This window comes from Argentina silus (assembly GCF_951799395.1).
Source record: "Argentina silus genome assembly, chromosome: 9".
NCBI classification, from domain to species: domain Eukaryota; kingdom Metazoa; phylum Chordata; class Actinopteri; order Argentiniformes; family Argentinidae; genus Argentina; species Argentina silus.
The window spans coordinates 12,894,762-12,909,761 of record NC_139663.1 but is presented as its reverse complement, the minus strand read 5'-3'; the positions used below and the strand labels follow the sequence as shown (position 1 = coordinate 12,909,761).

At 46.0% G+C, this 15,000-nt stretch overlaps 1 protein-coding gene across 1 annotated transcript in view; it reads right to left on the bottom strand.

Moving 5' to 3' along the window:
* LOC310810308 (uncharacterized protein) overlaps positions 1 to 13,610 on the bottom strand; it is a 26,046-nt gene extending 12,436 nt beyond the window's left edge. The window contains exon 1 of the mRNA XM_083678007.1: positions 13,216 to 13,610. The gene's annotated coding sequence lies outside the window, so the exon portion shown is untranslated. The remainder of the gene's footprint in view (positions 1 to 13,215) is intronic.
* Between the last annotated feature and the right edge of the window lie 1,390 nt (positions 13,611 to 15,000).

Here is a 15,000-nt window from a genome sequence, read left to right as displayed (position 1 = left end):
TGGCATGTGACGTGGATGTCCCTCGCTTGTCACCTGCCCAGACCCAGAACCTGTCACTAAGACTTTGCTTTACTCTCTTTCCACATCTCTCCCTCTTTCCCCCCTCTCTCTCTCTCTCTCTCTGTTTCACCTATCTGACCGCCCCCAGATTGTCACTAAGACTTACTATCTCTGTCCATCTCTCTCTCTCTCTCTTTCAATCTCTCTCTTTCTCTCCATCCCTCCATCAACAGAAAGAGGAATGCTCTTGGAGTGTCCACTCATGCTGAACTGATTTGTCTCCAGCTGTGTGTGAGATCCAGGGGCAGAGAGAGTGTGTGTGTGTGTGTGTGTGTGTGTGTGTGTGTGTGTGTGTGTGTGTGTGTGTGTGTGTGTGTGTGTTTGTTTGTATGCTTGTTTGTTTGTTTGTTTGTTTCCCCCGCCTCCGCCATCAGACCTCTGAAGCTCATCCAGAATGCTGCTACCCGCCCTCCCCAAATTCTCCCACGTCACCCCCCTCCTCTGCACCCTTCACTGGCTCCTGGTAGCAGCTGGCATCAGATTCAAGACCCTGGTGCTCGCCTACCGGGCGGTAAAGGGAACAGCCCCTCCTTACTTGGTCAGCCCCAAGCTATGGTCAGCCCCAAACCCCTGCCCGATCACTCCGTTCTTCTACCTCGCTGGCCACCTGGCACCGTCGCTTCTATGAGGATGCAGCGGTCGCGCTGTTCAGTCACGGCTTTTCACTGTCTTGGCGGCCCGGTGGTAGAACGAGCTTGACACTGCTGTCACTACCTGTCTTCCGCCGTAGACTGAAGACCTGTCAGACCTTCAGACTACATCTTCACTGTCCCTCCTAAAGACCTCTTTACCCCCGACTACCCCTCTGTACACTTCCTCTACTGTTAATAATAACAATATATATTATTTTTTAAAGAATCCTTCCTTCCTCTAGCATTGTAACTGCCAATGGCCCCTGGTCCTAGCATGGATTTTTTTTCTTATGATGTCTGATGTGTAGATGATTCATTTACTTTAGACAAATGTACTTGTTGTAAGTCACTTTGGATGAAAGCGTCTGTTAAATGTAAAAAATGTCATGTTATGTAATGTAAATGTTTGTTTGTTTGTTTGTGTGTGTATGTGTGTGTGTGCATGCACGTGTGTGTCACTGGGGAGAGCAGATAGTGTGTGCGTGTGTGCGTGTATATGTGTGTGTGTGTGTGTGTGCACGCATGTTTGTGTGTGTGTGTGTCTGTACACACGTTTGTGTGCGTGTGTGCGAGTCCATTTCACTTGTGTACATTAGTGGGTAATGTGTGTGTGGGAGAGAGATAGATCTGACCTGGGTTTCTCAACCCCCCAGTCAATGACAGGACGTGGGGTGACGTCTTATCTTCTCCTAGGGGTGAGAGATGGCATTTCTTAACTCTGTCTCTTATGTTTAACACATGGCTCAACTTCCAAGCCCAGCAGGAGGAGTGGTTTAGACACTGTGGGGTGTGTGTGTGTGTGTGTGTGTGTGTGTGTGTGTGTGTGTGTGTGTGTGTGTGTGTGTGTGTGTGTGTGTGTGTGTGTGTGTGTGTGTGCGTGTGTGTATGTGTGTGTGTGTGTGTTTCCATCAGTATTACAGTGCACACTACAGTAGAGTGACATCGTATAACAGTATACCGTATTACAGGTATGTACTGTTCAGTGGTGCAACTGTACATTACGGAGTGCATATAGGCTACAGTATCAGCAGCTATTATGCTGCTTCACTGTGTGTGTATGAAGCAGAGTCTAGTGAAGCACTGGCCCCTGTGTTGAGAAAGTAGGGGAAAAGGCAAGATGCAGATGTTGTTCCCTCCTCCACATAGGGGAACGTGTGTGTGTGTGTGTGTGTGTGTGTGTGTGTGTGTGTGTGTGTGTGTGTGTGTGTGTGTGTGTGTGTGTGCGCGTCTGTGTGTGTGTGTGTGTGTGTGTGTGTGAGTGAGTGTGAGGCTGGACTATAACCTCCTGCCTGTGGAATCCTAACTATGTGTGCTGGAGAAGGAATGGACCTCATGCAGTAGCTCCCTATGGACCAGCAATGGTGTGTGTGTCTGTGTGTGTGGGGGGGGGAGCAGCCCAGCGATGGAGTCCATATGTTCTCCAGTGTTTCTGGTATACATCATCATGAAGACCCCCTCCAAAAAAAACTAAATGGTCCCTCTGCTCTGGACTAGGGCCATGTTTCAATGTATCCTTCCCTCCTCCTGACTGATCAGACATGACTTGATCTGATGAGGCAATGCAGTGGGAAGCTTACTTCAACCTAACCCATCAGGTTAGATCAGTGGTTAGCTACTTCCAAGTAAGGGAGGGAGGGAGGGAGGGAGGGAGGCAGAAAGGATGAATCTAAAGTATTCTAACAGGGCCCAAAGCCAGACATGTGTATCTATGTATAGCTCCATTCTGGACACCACATCCTCTCCATCCCACCGTCATCATCATCCCTCCCCCCCTGGACATCATCCCTCCCCCCTTACCCTGGCTTCCACACCACTTAGCAGCCGTATTCGACTACAGGGGGGCTGGGGGGAGGGGGGGGATGGGGGGGCGAGTCAGGCACGGTCAGGCCAGGGAGTCAGGCAAAAAGCAGTCACGTAGGAAAGGCAGAAGTTAGAGCTCTCTGCTCTCCCTGGTGTATTATACAACTCTAGGAAGACAATCTCCCAGTCCCTCCCAGCAGCATGGGCCCAGGGCAGAGACGTTTTTAGAGGTATTCTCTCTCTCTCTCTCTCTCTCTCTCTCTCCTACCAAGCCTTCCTCTAGTCTTGTATACTCCCCCTTAGCTGAAAGCATAGATTGGATTGTTTGAGTACCGTTGCTTTCCAATAAAGTGGAGTATCTGTGTGTGTGTGTGTGTGTGGGTGTGTGTGCATGTGGTCGAGAGTGCAGGAAAAAGGAAATATGAGTGGAATGAAACATTGTCTTTGAAAGCCACATCTTCCAGAACATTTTTCCCCGAAAGCGGAAAAAAAAAAAAAAACTCTGCAGGAGGTAGGAGAAGGAAGAGGAGGAGGGGGAGGAGGAGGAGGAGGAGGAGGAGGCCCATAGCCCTGTGAGTGATGTGTGATGTGATGAAGAGTTTGGATATCTGTGACTAGGAGCTTTGGTAGAAAGCCTGGAGGTTCTCTGGCAAACCAGATATATCCTGCAAACATTACAAGCACATTCAAAACATCTCCCTGTCTGTATAAAACAGAATGTTAGAACAGGGATCAGACGGCTGATTCTGTGGCTATAGTCCAGCACTTCTAAACCCAATCTAAAGGATTCAAATTCACCAACAACTACAATGCACATAAGTGTCTGGCATTTCCAGAGTAATAACAATAGTATTATGACAGTATTGCCCCGTAAATACACTCAACACAGTATAGACCTAAAGAGAGCAGTCAAAACAACAAGTGCAGTCTGAATAGAAACGTCTACTCGAAATGGCAGTTAGGGAATTCATCTCAGTAGTGGAAGTGACAGGGCCTGGTGTCCAGGGACTGTAGTGGGTAGTTACTATGCTGACTCAGGACACACAGGAGGGAGAGGCTCAACCCTCAGCCTGGCACAGGATTCACGGCTGGGAGCCAGGCCTGCTCTGGCAGCCTCTACTGAACTGATACCACACAGCTTAGCAGGGGAGACTGACTCAGATCAATGGTCTCTCTGTCAGGGGGTTCCCCCTTGGGCCACACACATGCAGGAGGGTGTGAACTGACACACACACACACACACACACACACACACAAATACATGTGTATCCTGTACACACACACACACACACACACATGCATGATCAAACTGACACACACACACACACACACACACACACACACACACACACACACACACACACTACAGCATTCCAATCTCTGAAATCTCTCCTCTCTGCTGGTGGCAGATCTCATAGTAGATAACCATACTACAGTACAATGCACAATACAAGTGTTTTTGTGTGTGTCTGTGTCTGTGTGTGTGTGTGTGTCTGCGTGCGTGGGTGAGTGTTTCATAAACACATTACATCATTATATGACTATCCTGAGAGAGTTTTTTCTTCTGTTGAGTATTTCTGGTCCAACATGTTGAAGCCCAGACTGCAGATCTGATCTGGACAGAGCCTGTGAGCTGTCAGAGTGGCTATACTTCATCATTGGCTTAAACCACCATCAGGGCTGAGAGTGAGATGGATGGTCCAGATGGCCTGTACATGTATTCGCTCAGTGCTTTGTTGCTTGGTTTGTCTGTCTGAGCCTTTCTGTCAAGGAGGTCATTCGGATAAAGGGATATGCTGCGCTATGCTCTGTGCTCTCCAGCAGAGGATTAGCTGTGCTGTACAGGCCCTTTAACCTTTAACCTTTCACTTCATAACCTCTCTCTGTCTGACACACACGCGTAAGCACATGTGCGTACGCATAAGCGTGCACACACGCACACACACACACACACACACACACGCACACCTTCCCAAACCCATACCCTCACTGACCACGCTTGGATATACTCACCACTCCTAGAAAAAGAAGCCTCCCCAGAGCGTGTGTGGACCATGGGCCAGACTTGACTGTGAAGTATTCACCATAAGGTTGTTTGAGCCCTCAGTTGCTATACAATACGGTCTTGACTGTGTGTGTGTGTGTGTGTGTGTGTGTGTGTGTGTGTGTGTGTGTGTGTGTGTGTGTGTGTGTGTGTGCATATTTTTAATAGCTGATGCCTCGCTCGTCACACTCTCTCCCTCCCTCCCTCCCTCTCTCTCTCTCCCTCCCTCTCTCCCACTCTCTCTCCCTCCCTCCCTCTCTCTCACTCCCTCCCTCCCTCCCTCTCTCTCTCTCTCTCTCTCTCTCTCCCTCTCTCCCTCTCTCTCTCTCTCTCTCCCTCTCTCCCACTCTCTCTCCCTCCCTCCCTCCCTCCCTCTCTCTCTCTCTCTCTCTCTCCCTCCCTCCCACACTCTCTCAGAATGTCACTGCTAAGCTGTCAGACCCACCCCATACACAGATAGTGACGCTCTGATCTGCAGATTTTCACGGTCATGCCCTTCAATTTCATCAGGACGCATCAACTGCCCTGCCATCCCCACCATGCCAAATCAACCAAATGCCATCCTGCCGTACCCACTATGGCAAATCAAGCTAATGGTGAGGTTATCTACGGTTCATGAGAATGTCAGTTACACTCTTTGAAAAAAGGGGTTTAGCTTCAACCAAATAGGGTTCTTTGGCATGCCCTTGTATGAGAACCCTTTGATAGCTACGCATGGTCAAAACAACCATCTTTTGGGGCGCTTAGTGGCGTAGCACACTAATGCGCATACCACATAATCGCAAGGTTCCTGGTTTGGATTCCGACCCTCGACGCATCTTGCATGTCATCCCTCCTGTCTCCCCCAACCTTCCTGTCAATCTCTACTGTCTCTATCCCAATAAAGCAGAAATGCCCTAAAAACATATTTAAAAAAGAAAAAGAAAAAACGCCCATCCTTTAGTGGGGTGCAGGGCTGAGAAAGGTCAGCATAGAATGAATAGAGCCTGCGCACTCAAACGCTCCACCACCTACAGTACCTTTCTGAAACAAACTATGTTTCGATCAAACAAGGATCTTCGTCAGATTTTGACAGCACCATGTAGAACCCTCTCTGTGGAATCGATTCTTCAAAGGGTTCTGAACAACACTTCCAGAACATTTTCCCCTGAAAGCAAAAGTCTGTGTGCAGTAGGTAGGAGAAGGAAGATGGTCCTCTGTGGCTCAGTTGGTAGAGCATGGCGCTAACAACGCTTAGGTTGGGGGTTTGATTCCCGCTGGGACCATATATACTGAAAAATGTATGCTCTACCTGCAAAGTAAGTCGCTTTGGATAAAAGCGTCAGCTAAATGGCATATATTAAGGAAGAGGAGGAGGAGGAAGAGGAGGCTCATACAGCCCTGTAGCCCTGTGAGTGATGTGTGATGTGACAGTTTGGATATCTGTCATCAGTTAGCCAGGGATCTATTCTTTGTCCTGCTAACACTACAACTATCTAAAACATCTCTCCGTCTGTATTAAACAATCCGTCAGAGCAGGGATTAGATGGCTGATTCTGTGGCCATAACAGAAGTCCAGCACTTCTAATCCCAATCCCAAGTATTCAAATTCATCAAAAATACAATACACAAGTATCGATGGGATTTCCAGAGTAATAACTGCAGTATTATGGCAGTATTACCCCACAAATACACTCAACACAGTATAGGCCAGAGCAGTCAAAACAACAGCAGTCAAAACAACAACAAGTGCAGTCTGAATCGAAACATCTACTCGAAATGGCAGTTAGGGAATTCATCTCAGTAGTGGAAGTGACAGGGTCTGGTGTCCAGGGACTGTAGTGGGTAGTTACTATGCTGACTCAGGACACACAGGAGGGAGAGGCTCAACCCTAAGCCTGGCACAGGATTCACGGCTGGGAGTCAAATGCTCCACCACCTACAGTACCTTCATGAAACAAATAACATTTCGATCCAACAAGGATCTTCGTCTGACTTTTATAACACCATGTAGAACCCTGTCTGTGGAATAGGTTCTTCAAAGGGTTCCCCTACAGGAACAAACTGAAAAACACTTTATTTCTAAGAGTGCATTTTTGAAAGATAGATTATGCCATATATATATATACAGTACATATACTATCAACCCCCCTCACTTTCACACATATACTGTACATGCATGCACATGGATACACATGCATACATATGTACACATCATGGGAGGCTGGTGGAGGTAGAAATCGGAGGACAGGCTCATGGTTATGCATGAAATGGAATGAGGAATGGTATCAAACACGATTCCTCATTCCATTGCAGGTTCGTTTTACCCTAGCCCGTCCTCCGATTTCTACCTCCACCAGCCTCCACTGGTATAGATGCATAACTGCTGGTGGAGGTAGAAATCAGAGGACATGGGTAAAACGAACCTGTCTCAAGACGGTCTAAACCCAGCTCCGTTCGCTATGAGAGGGTGAACAATCCAACGTTTGGTGAATTCTGCTTCGCAACGATAGGAAGAGCCGCCATCGAAGGACCAAAAAGCGACGTCGCTATGAATGCTTGGCCGCCACAAGTCAGTTCCGATGAGCATTACACTGTTATTACCGTCCTCCGATTTCTACCTCTACCAGCCTCCACCGGTACACATGGATGCATACGCAATACACAAGCAGGCAGAAACAATGCACTCTAGCAGGGTTGCGTCAATAATTATCGGAGCAGTTCATGCTGTGACTGAAATACTCACAATACACACTGCACAATGAGGGTAAAAAATACACAGTGTTGACCCTACCCTGCCACTGCTGAATAGTTAAAACCCAAGCTTTTAAAAGAATGGGTGAACCTGTGGCCTTGCAAGTTCAGACGGTCTAAAAATATGCATTTGGGGAGGTGGAAACATGCTTTTTCTGGGCTCCTGAGAACCAAACAGCCATGGTTGTGGCCGGGGGGAATGTGGCCGCCAAGCACGCTACTGTAGGTCATTTTCAGATAAACTGAACCCACTTTACTTTCACTTTTTGCCTTATTCTGACTTCTGCCAATTGCAGATGTGCGTAATTAATTCCTGTTAATAGAAAAAAGAGGCTTGAAAATGTACGCCAGCTGCATATTATGCACACACACACACACACACACACACACACACACACACACACACACACACACACACACACGTGCACGTGTGCACTCACACACACACACACACTGACGCTCACACACACACACACACACACAGTCACGCTCACACACACACACACACACACACTCACGCTCACACACACACACACACACAGTCACGCTCACACACGCACACATGCACACGCACACGCACACACTACTTTGTTAATACTTCACTGAGTGACTCTGACCCCTTCACTTCTGAACGTTCCAGGGCAGCGCGACCAGGTTGACTGTACACAACAGAGACAGTAAGACAGTTAGATGCAAACTGTACACAACACAATCTGCTGATCGAGTAAGACAAAGCCTTGGGCTTTACTATCAAAAGCTTGTGTCTTGCCTGTCTTTAACCTCATGTATACACCCCCACCTCCACCTCCACCTCCACCTCCACCTCCTGTCAATGAATCAGCCGCTAAACAGAAGAACTGAGGCCAGCCTACACACTGGATATAAACAATGGAGCCTACACACGGGATATAAACAAAAACACTATATAAACAATAACACTCACACACACGGGAATGGGCGCCAACATGCAAAAAATATGATTGCACAAACGCACACACACCCACAGAGCTGCCATAAGGACATGGCATATGCTGGCTTCCACGTAGCTTCCACCTCAAACACAGAGCTAGATGTACATACACATGTATGAGGACCACACGCACATGCACACACAAAGAGCAGTGAGCGAGACACACACACACACACACACACACACACACACATAAATTCTGCAACACAACACACACACACACACACACACACACATAAATTATGCAACACAACACACTAGTATGTCCTCCTTCTGTCCTCCCACACAAGAAGTACAATCTAATCTTATTCTATCTGTCAGAACTTGTGCAGCATATTCCACTTAATCTTACTTATTCTGTGTTGGCCAAAGAAGGCTCTCACACAAACACACACACACACACACACACACATCTGATAAACCATGCAATATGTCCACTGCCATCACACAGTGTTCTTCACAGCAACCCGCCCCAGTTGGAGAAACAAATAGAAGAGTTAAGCTGTTGTTGTTCCTCCTTGGACACATTCCTTAGCTTCATCCTCATGATTCAGCCACACACACACACACACACACACACACACACACACACTCACACTCACACTCACACTCACACTCACACTCACACTCACACACACACAGTAAGCCTTTCCTTTCCCTCTGTGTCGTCAACATCATTACACAGTTTGGGCGGGATGCATGTGTGGCGATGTCATCTGAAACTGAATGTCAAATGAAATCATTGATGAGGTCATAGAGGCAACCTCAGTGTAGAAGTATGCATGGCTATGTCATGTGACGGTGACCATGGCAACCTTCTGTTCATTCACACAGCCTGAACTACATACAGAACGTTACAATGCTTTTTTAAAAGTCTAAACATAATTGAAACTGTAGCATTTTCAGCCAGTCACTTAGAGCACAACCTCAACCGAATAACTAAAGAAAAGAAAGTATTTTAATGGACGACTCCGATGTTCTTCCTCTCCACCTGACTAAACCGGGACTCTCAGCAATTCCCAGTCATCCAGCGTAAAAAAAGGCAACAGGGCAAAAACCATCACAAACCATAGAGCAACCTCTAATGTAGTTTCCTGAAATAGCAGCACGCATGTACTGAAGCCAGAGCTACAATTAAGCACTTCCACTTAACATATGCCTCTGCAGCATGCCTCTCAACTGCACCTCAGCTGTCAAACGTCAGAAGTACTGTACAATGAAAGTCTGATGTACCTTAACAGTATCATGGTTTCTGCACAGAACATTCAGATACGGTTTTTCAGATTCTGTGGTGGTGAGGTACTTCTAGCCTCGCGTGCCTGACCTCCAGGGGAATGAGATTCAAGCTCTTTCCCAGGGGAGGCTGGTGGAGGCAGAATTCGGAGGACGGGTTCAGTGTAATGCGTGAAATGGAATGAGGAATGGTATCATACACACATGTTTGATACCATTCCTCATTCTATTCCATGCATTACAACGAGCCTGTCCTCTGATTTCTACCTCCACCAGCCTCCCCTGCTCTAGACATACTGTTGAAAGACAGACAGGCATTATCCGACTAAACCATTATTACAGGGTAATAAGACCCACGTTAGAATAGATAGTTGAAAGATCATGTCTCATGATCCCCCAGTTGTCCATGCAAATCCTTTTCAAGGCTAATCAAGATCTCATTTATGGGACCTTCCATAGTTCCTGTTCTGAAAAACTATACCAAGGACAGTACTTTATAGAAAGTGTATCCATAAACTTCAAAATATCATCATATTGGTTATTGCATTCTGCAGCAGGAGAAGCCCTTGGGGGGTCATACTGTATAGCCATGTTGCATAACTGTATCTAGAACTGTCATTCATTCATTCAGCTGAGGTTCTCTTCAACATATGGAAACACCATGCAGGCTTCACAGGGGACCGGCTGAGTCATGTTCAAACGTGATGGTAAATGGTGCAATAAAAACATGATTTAAGGTCTCATGCCGTCCATTTCCTGGGCAACAACACCTCCCTGTGAAGTGGGTCACCTTATGAGAGTAATGGGACAGAGGGACAGAGAGGCCCCATAAATAATGTAGAAGGGAGAGTGCAGTGGTGTCTGTCTGCCCGTGGTGGTGGCGGCAGCGGCCATATTCCTTTGTTAGTAACCACATTTGCAGGCCGCAGTCTCCATAGGCAGATCTGTCGAGGTTTATGTGTCTAATGGTGACTATCCATCATGACGTTAAAGCCTGATTCACGACTCCGGAGCGACAGCCCATTGTCTCCGCCTCGGTTCTAGAACCCCCTTCGGGTTTTTCAAATTCAAACTGTCAGCTTGTGTGTCCATGGGCAACATTAAATCCAGATGATGGGTTGCAGATTAAGTGGGCAGAGACAGAGAGCAGACAATGTGGATATAAAGCCACGCAGCGGTCCATCAGTCTAATTATACAAGGCTGTGTCTCTCCACTAGGGAGATAAGACTGACAGAGCAGAGAAAGAGATAGGTGCTAATTGAGTTGACGCCTGATTTAAAAAATCTATTTACAGGATTTTAGCTTTGCACCATTGAAGAAGCAGCAGATTTTGGCTACAGTCTGTTACAATCTACAATTACCGTGACACAAAGGCATAAAAAAATATATGTATTTTGCACGGTAAGCAAATTCCTCCAGCATTACATAACATCTGTTCAAGACAATAACTGCCGGAGGTTATAGAGCAGAGAGATGCTGTATCAACCTTCCCTCTCTCTCTCCCTCTCCCTCACCATCTCCCTTTCTCTCTCTCTCTCCACTGACCGAAGCTCTGAAGCTCCTGACGTTCCAAAGTAATAGCTCAGAAGAACATCAACCATTCAGCCGTGTTTTGAGGAAAAAAACTACATTTGCCTCACTTGCGGGGAAGTGGCGTTTTAGTTTGCATTAGTAATGCACCAAGAGGCTGCTGTAATTCTCTTTACATGACGCAATAGACAGGCAACATCAAATATTCAAGAGGGCTAAATCCACCTGCCATCTTGGCAAGGCACCATTAAAGTCCTGAGGGGCTGGAGCCGGACATGAGGAAACCGTTTTAGTTCAAATAAAACATCCAATACTGTATGTTTGAGTGTTAATAAAACCGCGGCTACAGCGCTGGGCTAAAGCAGGTGTTGAATTGGTTGTTGTCGGGCCTTGAAGGATGAGGTTTTTGCACATTCACATAAAGTACAGAAGCCGGGTCGTCTAAGAAGTGCCTCAGGATCACAGTACATTAGCCACATGAGCTAGAGCCTACAGGCAAGGTTACTCAGCATCACATAAGCATATACAGTACTACTCCAAACCACCTCCACTACACAGGGTTTGAACCATCTGTTAGAGTCCGGCACTGCAGGAAAACAGTCAAACATTCTGTCCAGATGGAGGCTGTAGAACTGTCCTTCATCTTCCCCCTCCCTCCACCCCCCCCCCCCCCCCCCCCTCCACCATCCCTCCCTTCGTGTTCTACCTAATGAAGCACTTTGTTGAAGCATGTGGGTGTCTTTAAGTGAGCCTCACCAGCCTCAGGCTCAATCTGGATGCTCATAACACTGGTAGACACGGCCACCATTGAGTGATGTGTGAGGGGGAGAGGATGCAATACACACACACACACACACACACACACACACACACACACACACACACACACACACACACACACACACACACACACACACACAGCCACCACTCCAAAAATTCTCATTATGTGACATTGTGAGCATTTAGTCTCCTAATAATTTCTCTAATGCGTTTTATAATCACTCCACATAATGCACCAAGGACATGACATTCATTTCATATTTCCTATGAATAATAGAACTGATGTCTAGTTTCACCTAACAACAAGCTCTATATTTGGGCTGTGGGTCTGCTTGTGTCAATACCAGACATCTCTGCTGCAGCAGCTCCTTCTTCTCACTCACACTGAACATTATTCAGCTCTGCTGCAGAGGACTGTGTAATGATGGTCGCTCTGTGACTGTCACTGTCCCAATTATCCACCCTTTTTCACTGAAGCATACACTTCTTGCAGCCATCCTACAGCATGTTTTCAAAGCCATGTGGGGAAGTGCATACTTGAGAAGGAGGGCTAGTGTGTGTGCCTGCTGCAGGATTGGGGCCAAAGGGTGGTGATGGTGGCAGTGATGGCATGGCGTGGCAGGAATGTGAGCAGCACTTGATACCAATGAGACTAAATTGGATTCTTGTGCCCCTGGCTGCTTGGCTGAGAGTCCCTGTGCAATTTGTCTCTTTAAGCAGTTAAGTCATTAGTCAGATGATCTTTGTTGCTATTGAGTGGGCTTGTTAATGAAGCGCTTTCTGTTGGGGGATGCATTTTAAGTAGCCCATGATAAGTGGAAGATTGTTAATCACCAATTTGAAATGCAGAACAACTACTACTGCCTAAATGTATTAGCTTAGTTTTAAGCAACAGGGCACACGTCCTATCCCAAAAGCAGATATTTGTGACTGACTACATTTAACCTCTTTGCTTTTTCCATTGGAGGGAGCTGTCTTTTCACACAATCCTCTCAGAGAAGTGGAAAACTTCAGATTTTAACCAACAGCTGAGGTGTTTTTTGTATTATTCAACAGCAGTCATTGTTTTGTTAAACCGTAAGAGACTGCGTGACAGGTAAAGAAATGATCTAATTTGTAAATATGTGTTTTAAACTGAAATCAGGACATTCAAATGTCAAAACTCAAATCATAATTATTCTGAAGATAAGAAATGGTATTGTTTATCATAAACTGACATATTTGGACTCTTAACATTAATTAGAACGCTATATAGCAAAGCAGTTAACGTTGCCCTATGCCATCTAATTAATGAAAAAATAATACACGATGAGCTCCACCTGGTAAGTAATGGTACAGTCAACACGCTCAGTGACAGTCGTAGCGGCATGGATTGAAAGACAGTAAAACAAAATCGTAATCATTACTGGAACCGAACCTTGAAGAGACTTACCTTGCGTAATGTGATGCAACTTTCACTCGTAGTTGGAAGATCACAGATCACGCAAACAGCGCATAAGTAAGGATTCGATTAGGACTGAAAAACTAATTAACTATCCGTAACATTCAGATTTTACAATGTTTCCTGCCTCACCAGGACGCTTTGAGTTAGACTTTTGAGTTTAAAAACTGCGCTAAACTTCGTCCGGTTTCGGCGAGTGGGAGTGACCGCACAGTGAACAAGTCGGTAATGTGTCCAGAGTAGACTTCTCCAAAATGAGCTCTTTACTGCGCCTCACGCTCAACTTCTAGGGAATGTCAAAAATTAACAGAAGAATGCTCTCCTCCGCCGTCTCTCAAAATCAGTCTTGTTTTGGCAACAATCATTATGGAGCTTTATTTTCTAGAAACAGATTTATCTGTCCAGCTTTGCCTTGAAAATGTGAAAGTGAAAGTGTTAAACTTGGCTATAATTCATCAGTTCATGAGTTTTCATGGGGGTCGGCTCAGATCAAGGTGGGCTGTGTATTGGACAGACTGCTACTTAAAACCGTTGAAGCAACCTATGGACATAATCATCTATTTCAGTAGTAGACGCAGGCCTACTGTGTTTAATGAGTGAATACAAAAGGAAGCGATAAGCCTAACCGTTCAGGGATTTAAATCGAGATTTGAATATGTTTTAGGTGCAACTACATTCTAATAAGTTTAGACTGAACTTTATTTGATGGAACCTGTAGCCTATTCGTTTGAACCCCTTAGCTGGCACTAAAACATGTTTGAGCCAAATCTGTCTATAGATTGTCACAATATACAAAGCCTACAAATTATACTACCTCTATTTTAAATATTAACAAAGGGTTTATATTCGTAATTATGAGAGGTAAAGACTCTCAATCTCTAGACTGATAATGACCCTTGACTGTGGTTGATTCATCTCATATCATCATTATAGTGAGTCCTGTCCTTTGATATTGTTCACATGAGGACTGCCAGTGTGCTGGTGTCAGAGTCTAATAACCAGCACTGTAGGAGGTGCACAACTTGTCGTCTTAATGAGGTTGTGTCCCCGACCAAATTTGGCAAATGGGATTTTTGCATGCAGGTTTGCTACCTGTCATTTAGAAGAACGCCAGCCTGCCTGCTGTAATTCTACATAGCCCTGCAGCATCATACATGTCAATGAGCACACACACACACACACACACACACACACACACACACACACACACACACACACACACACATACACACGCACACACACACACACATACCCCCCCCCCCCCCACACACACACACACACACACACACCCACACACATACCCCCCCCCCCACACACACACACACACACACACACACACCCACCCACACAGGCCGCTGCCTCGATTTACATCTCATTATGACACCACCCAATACCTCAGCATACTCAGCCTGAGGACCCCATCTGGTGTGCCCACAATAGCATGCATCATTTCCCACACGCCTGGAGGGCTTATTGCACTTTCACATGAGCACTTTCACAATACAAGATCTTACAGAAAAAAACTATACTAATAATATCTGCAAGCAGATCAAATGAATCACAGAGATAGATTTGATTTTCCCCAATCAGCATGCTCAAAGCTAGCAGCTCACCTGCTGTAGAGCAGGACCGAGCCCTGTCCTAGTAGTATGCATGGCCAGGCTGAGCCCACACCACCAAGCTGTGTTGGTTCTGTGGGTCATTATATATAATAATAATAATAATAATAATAATAATAATAATAATAATAATATATCTGCCATTTAGCTGACGCTT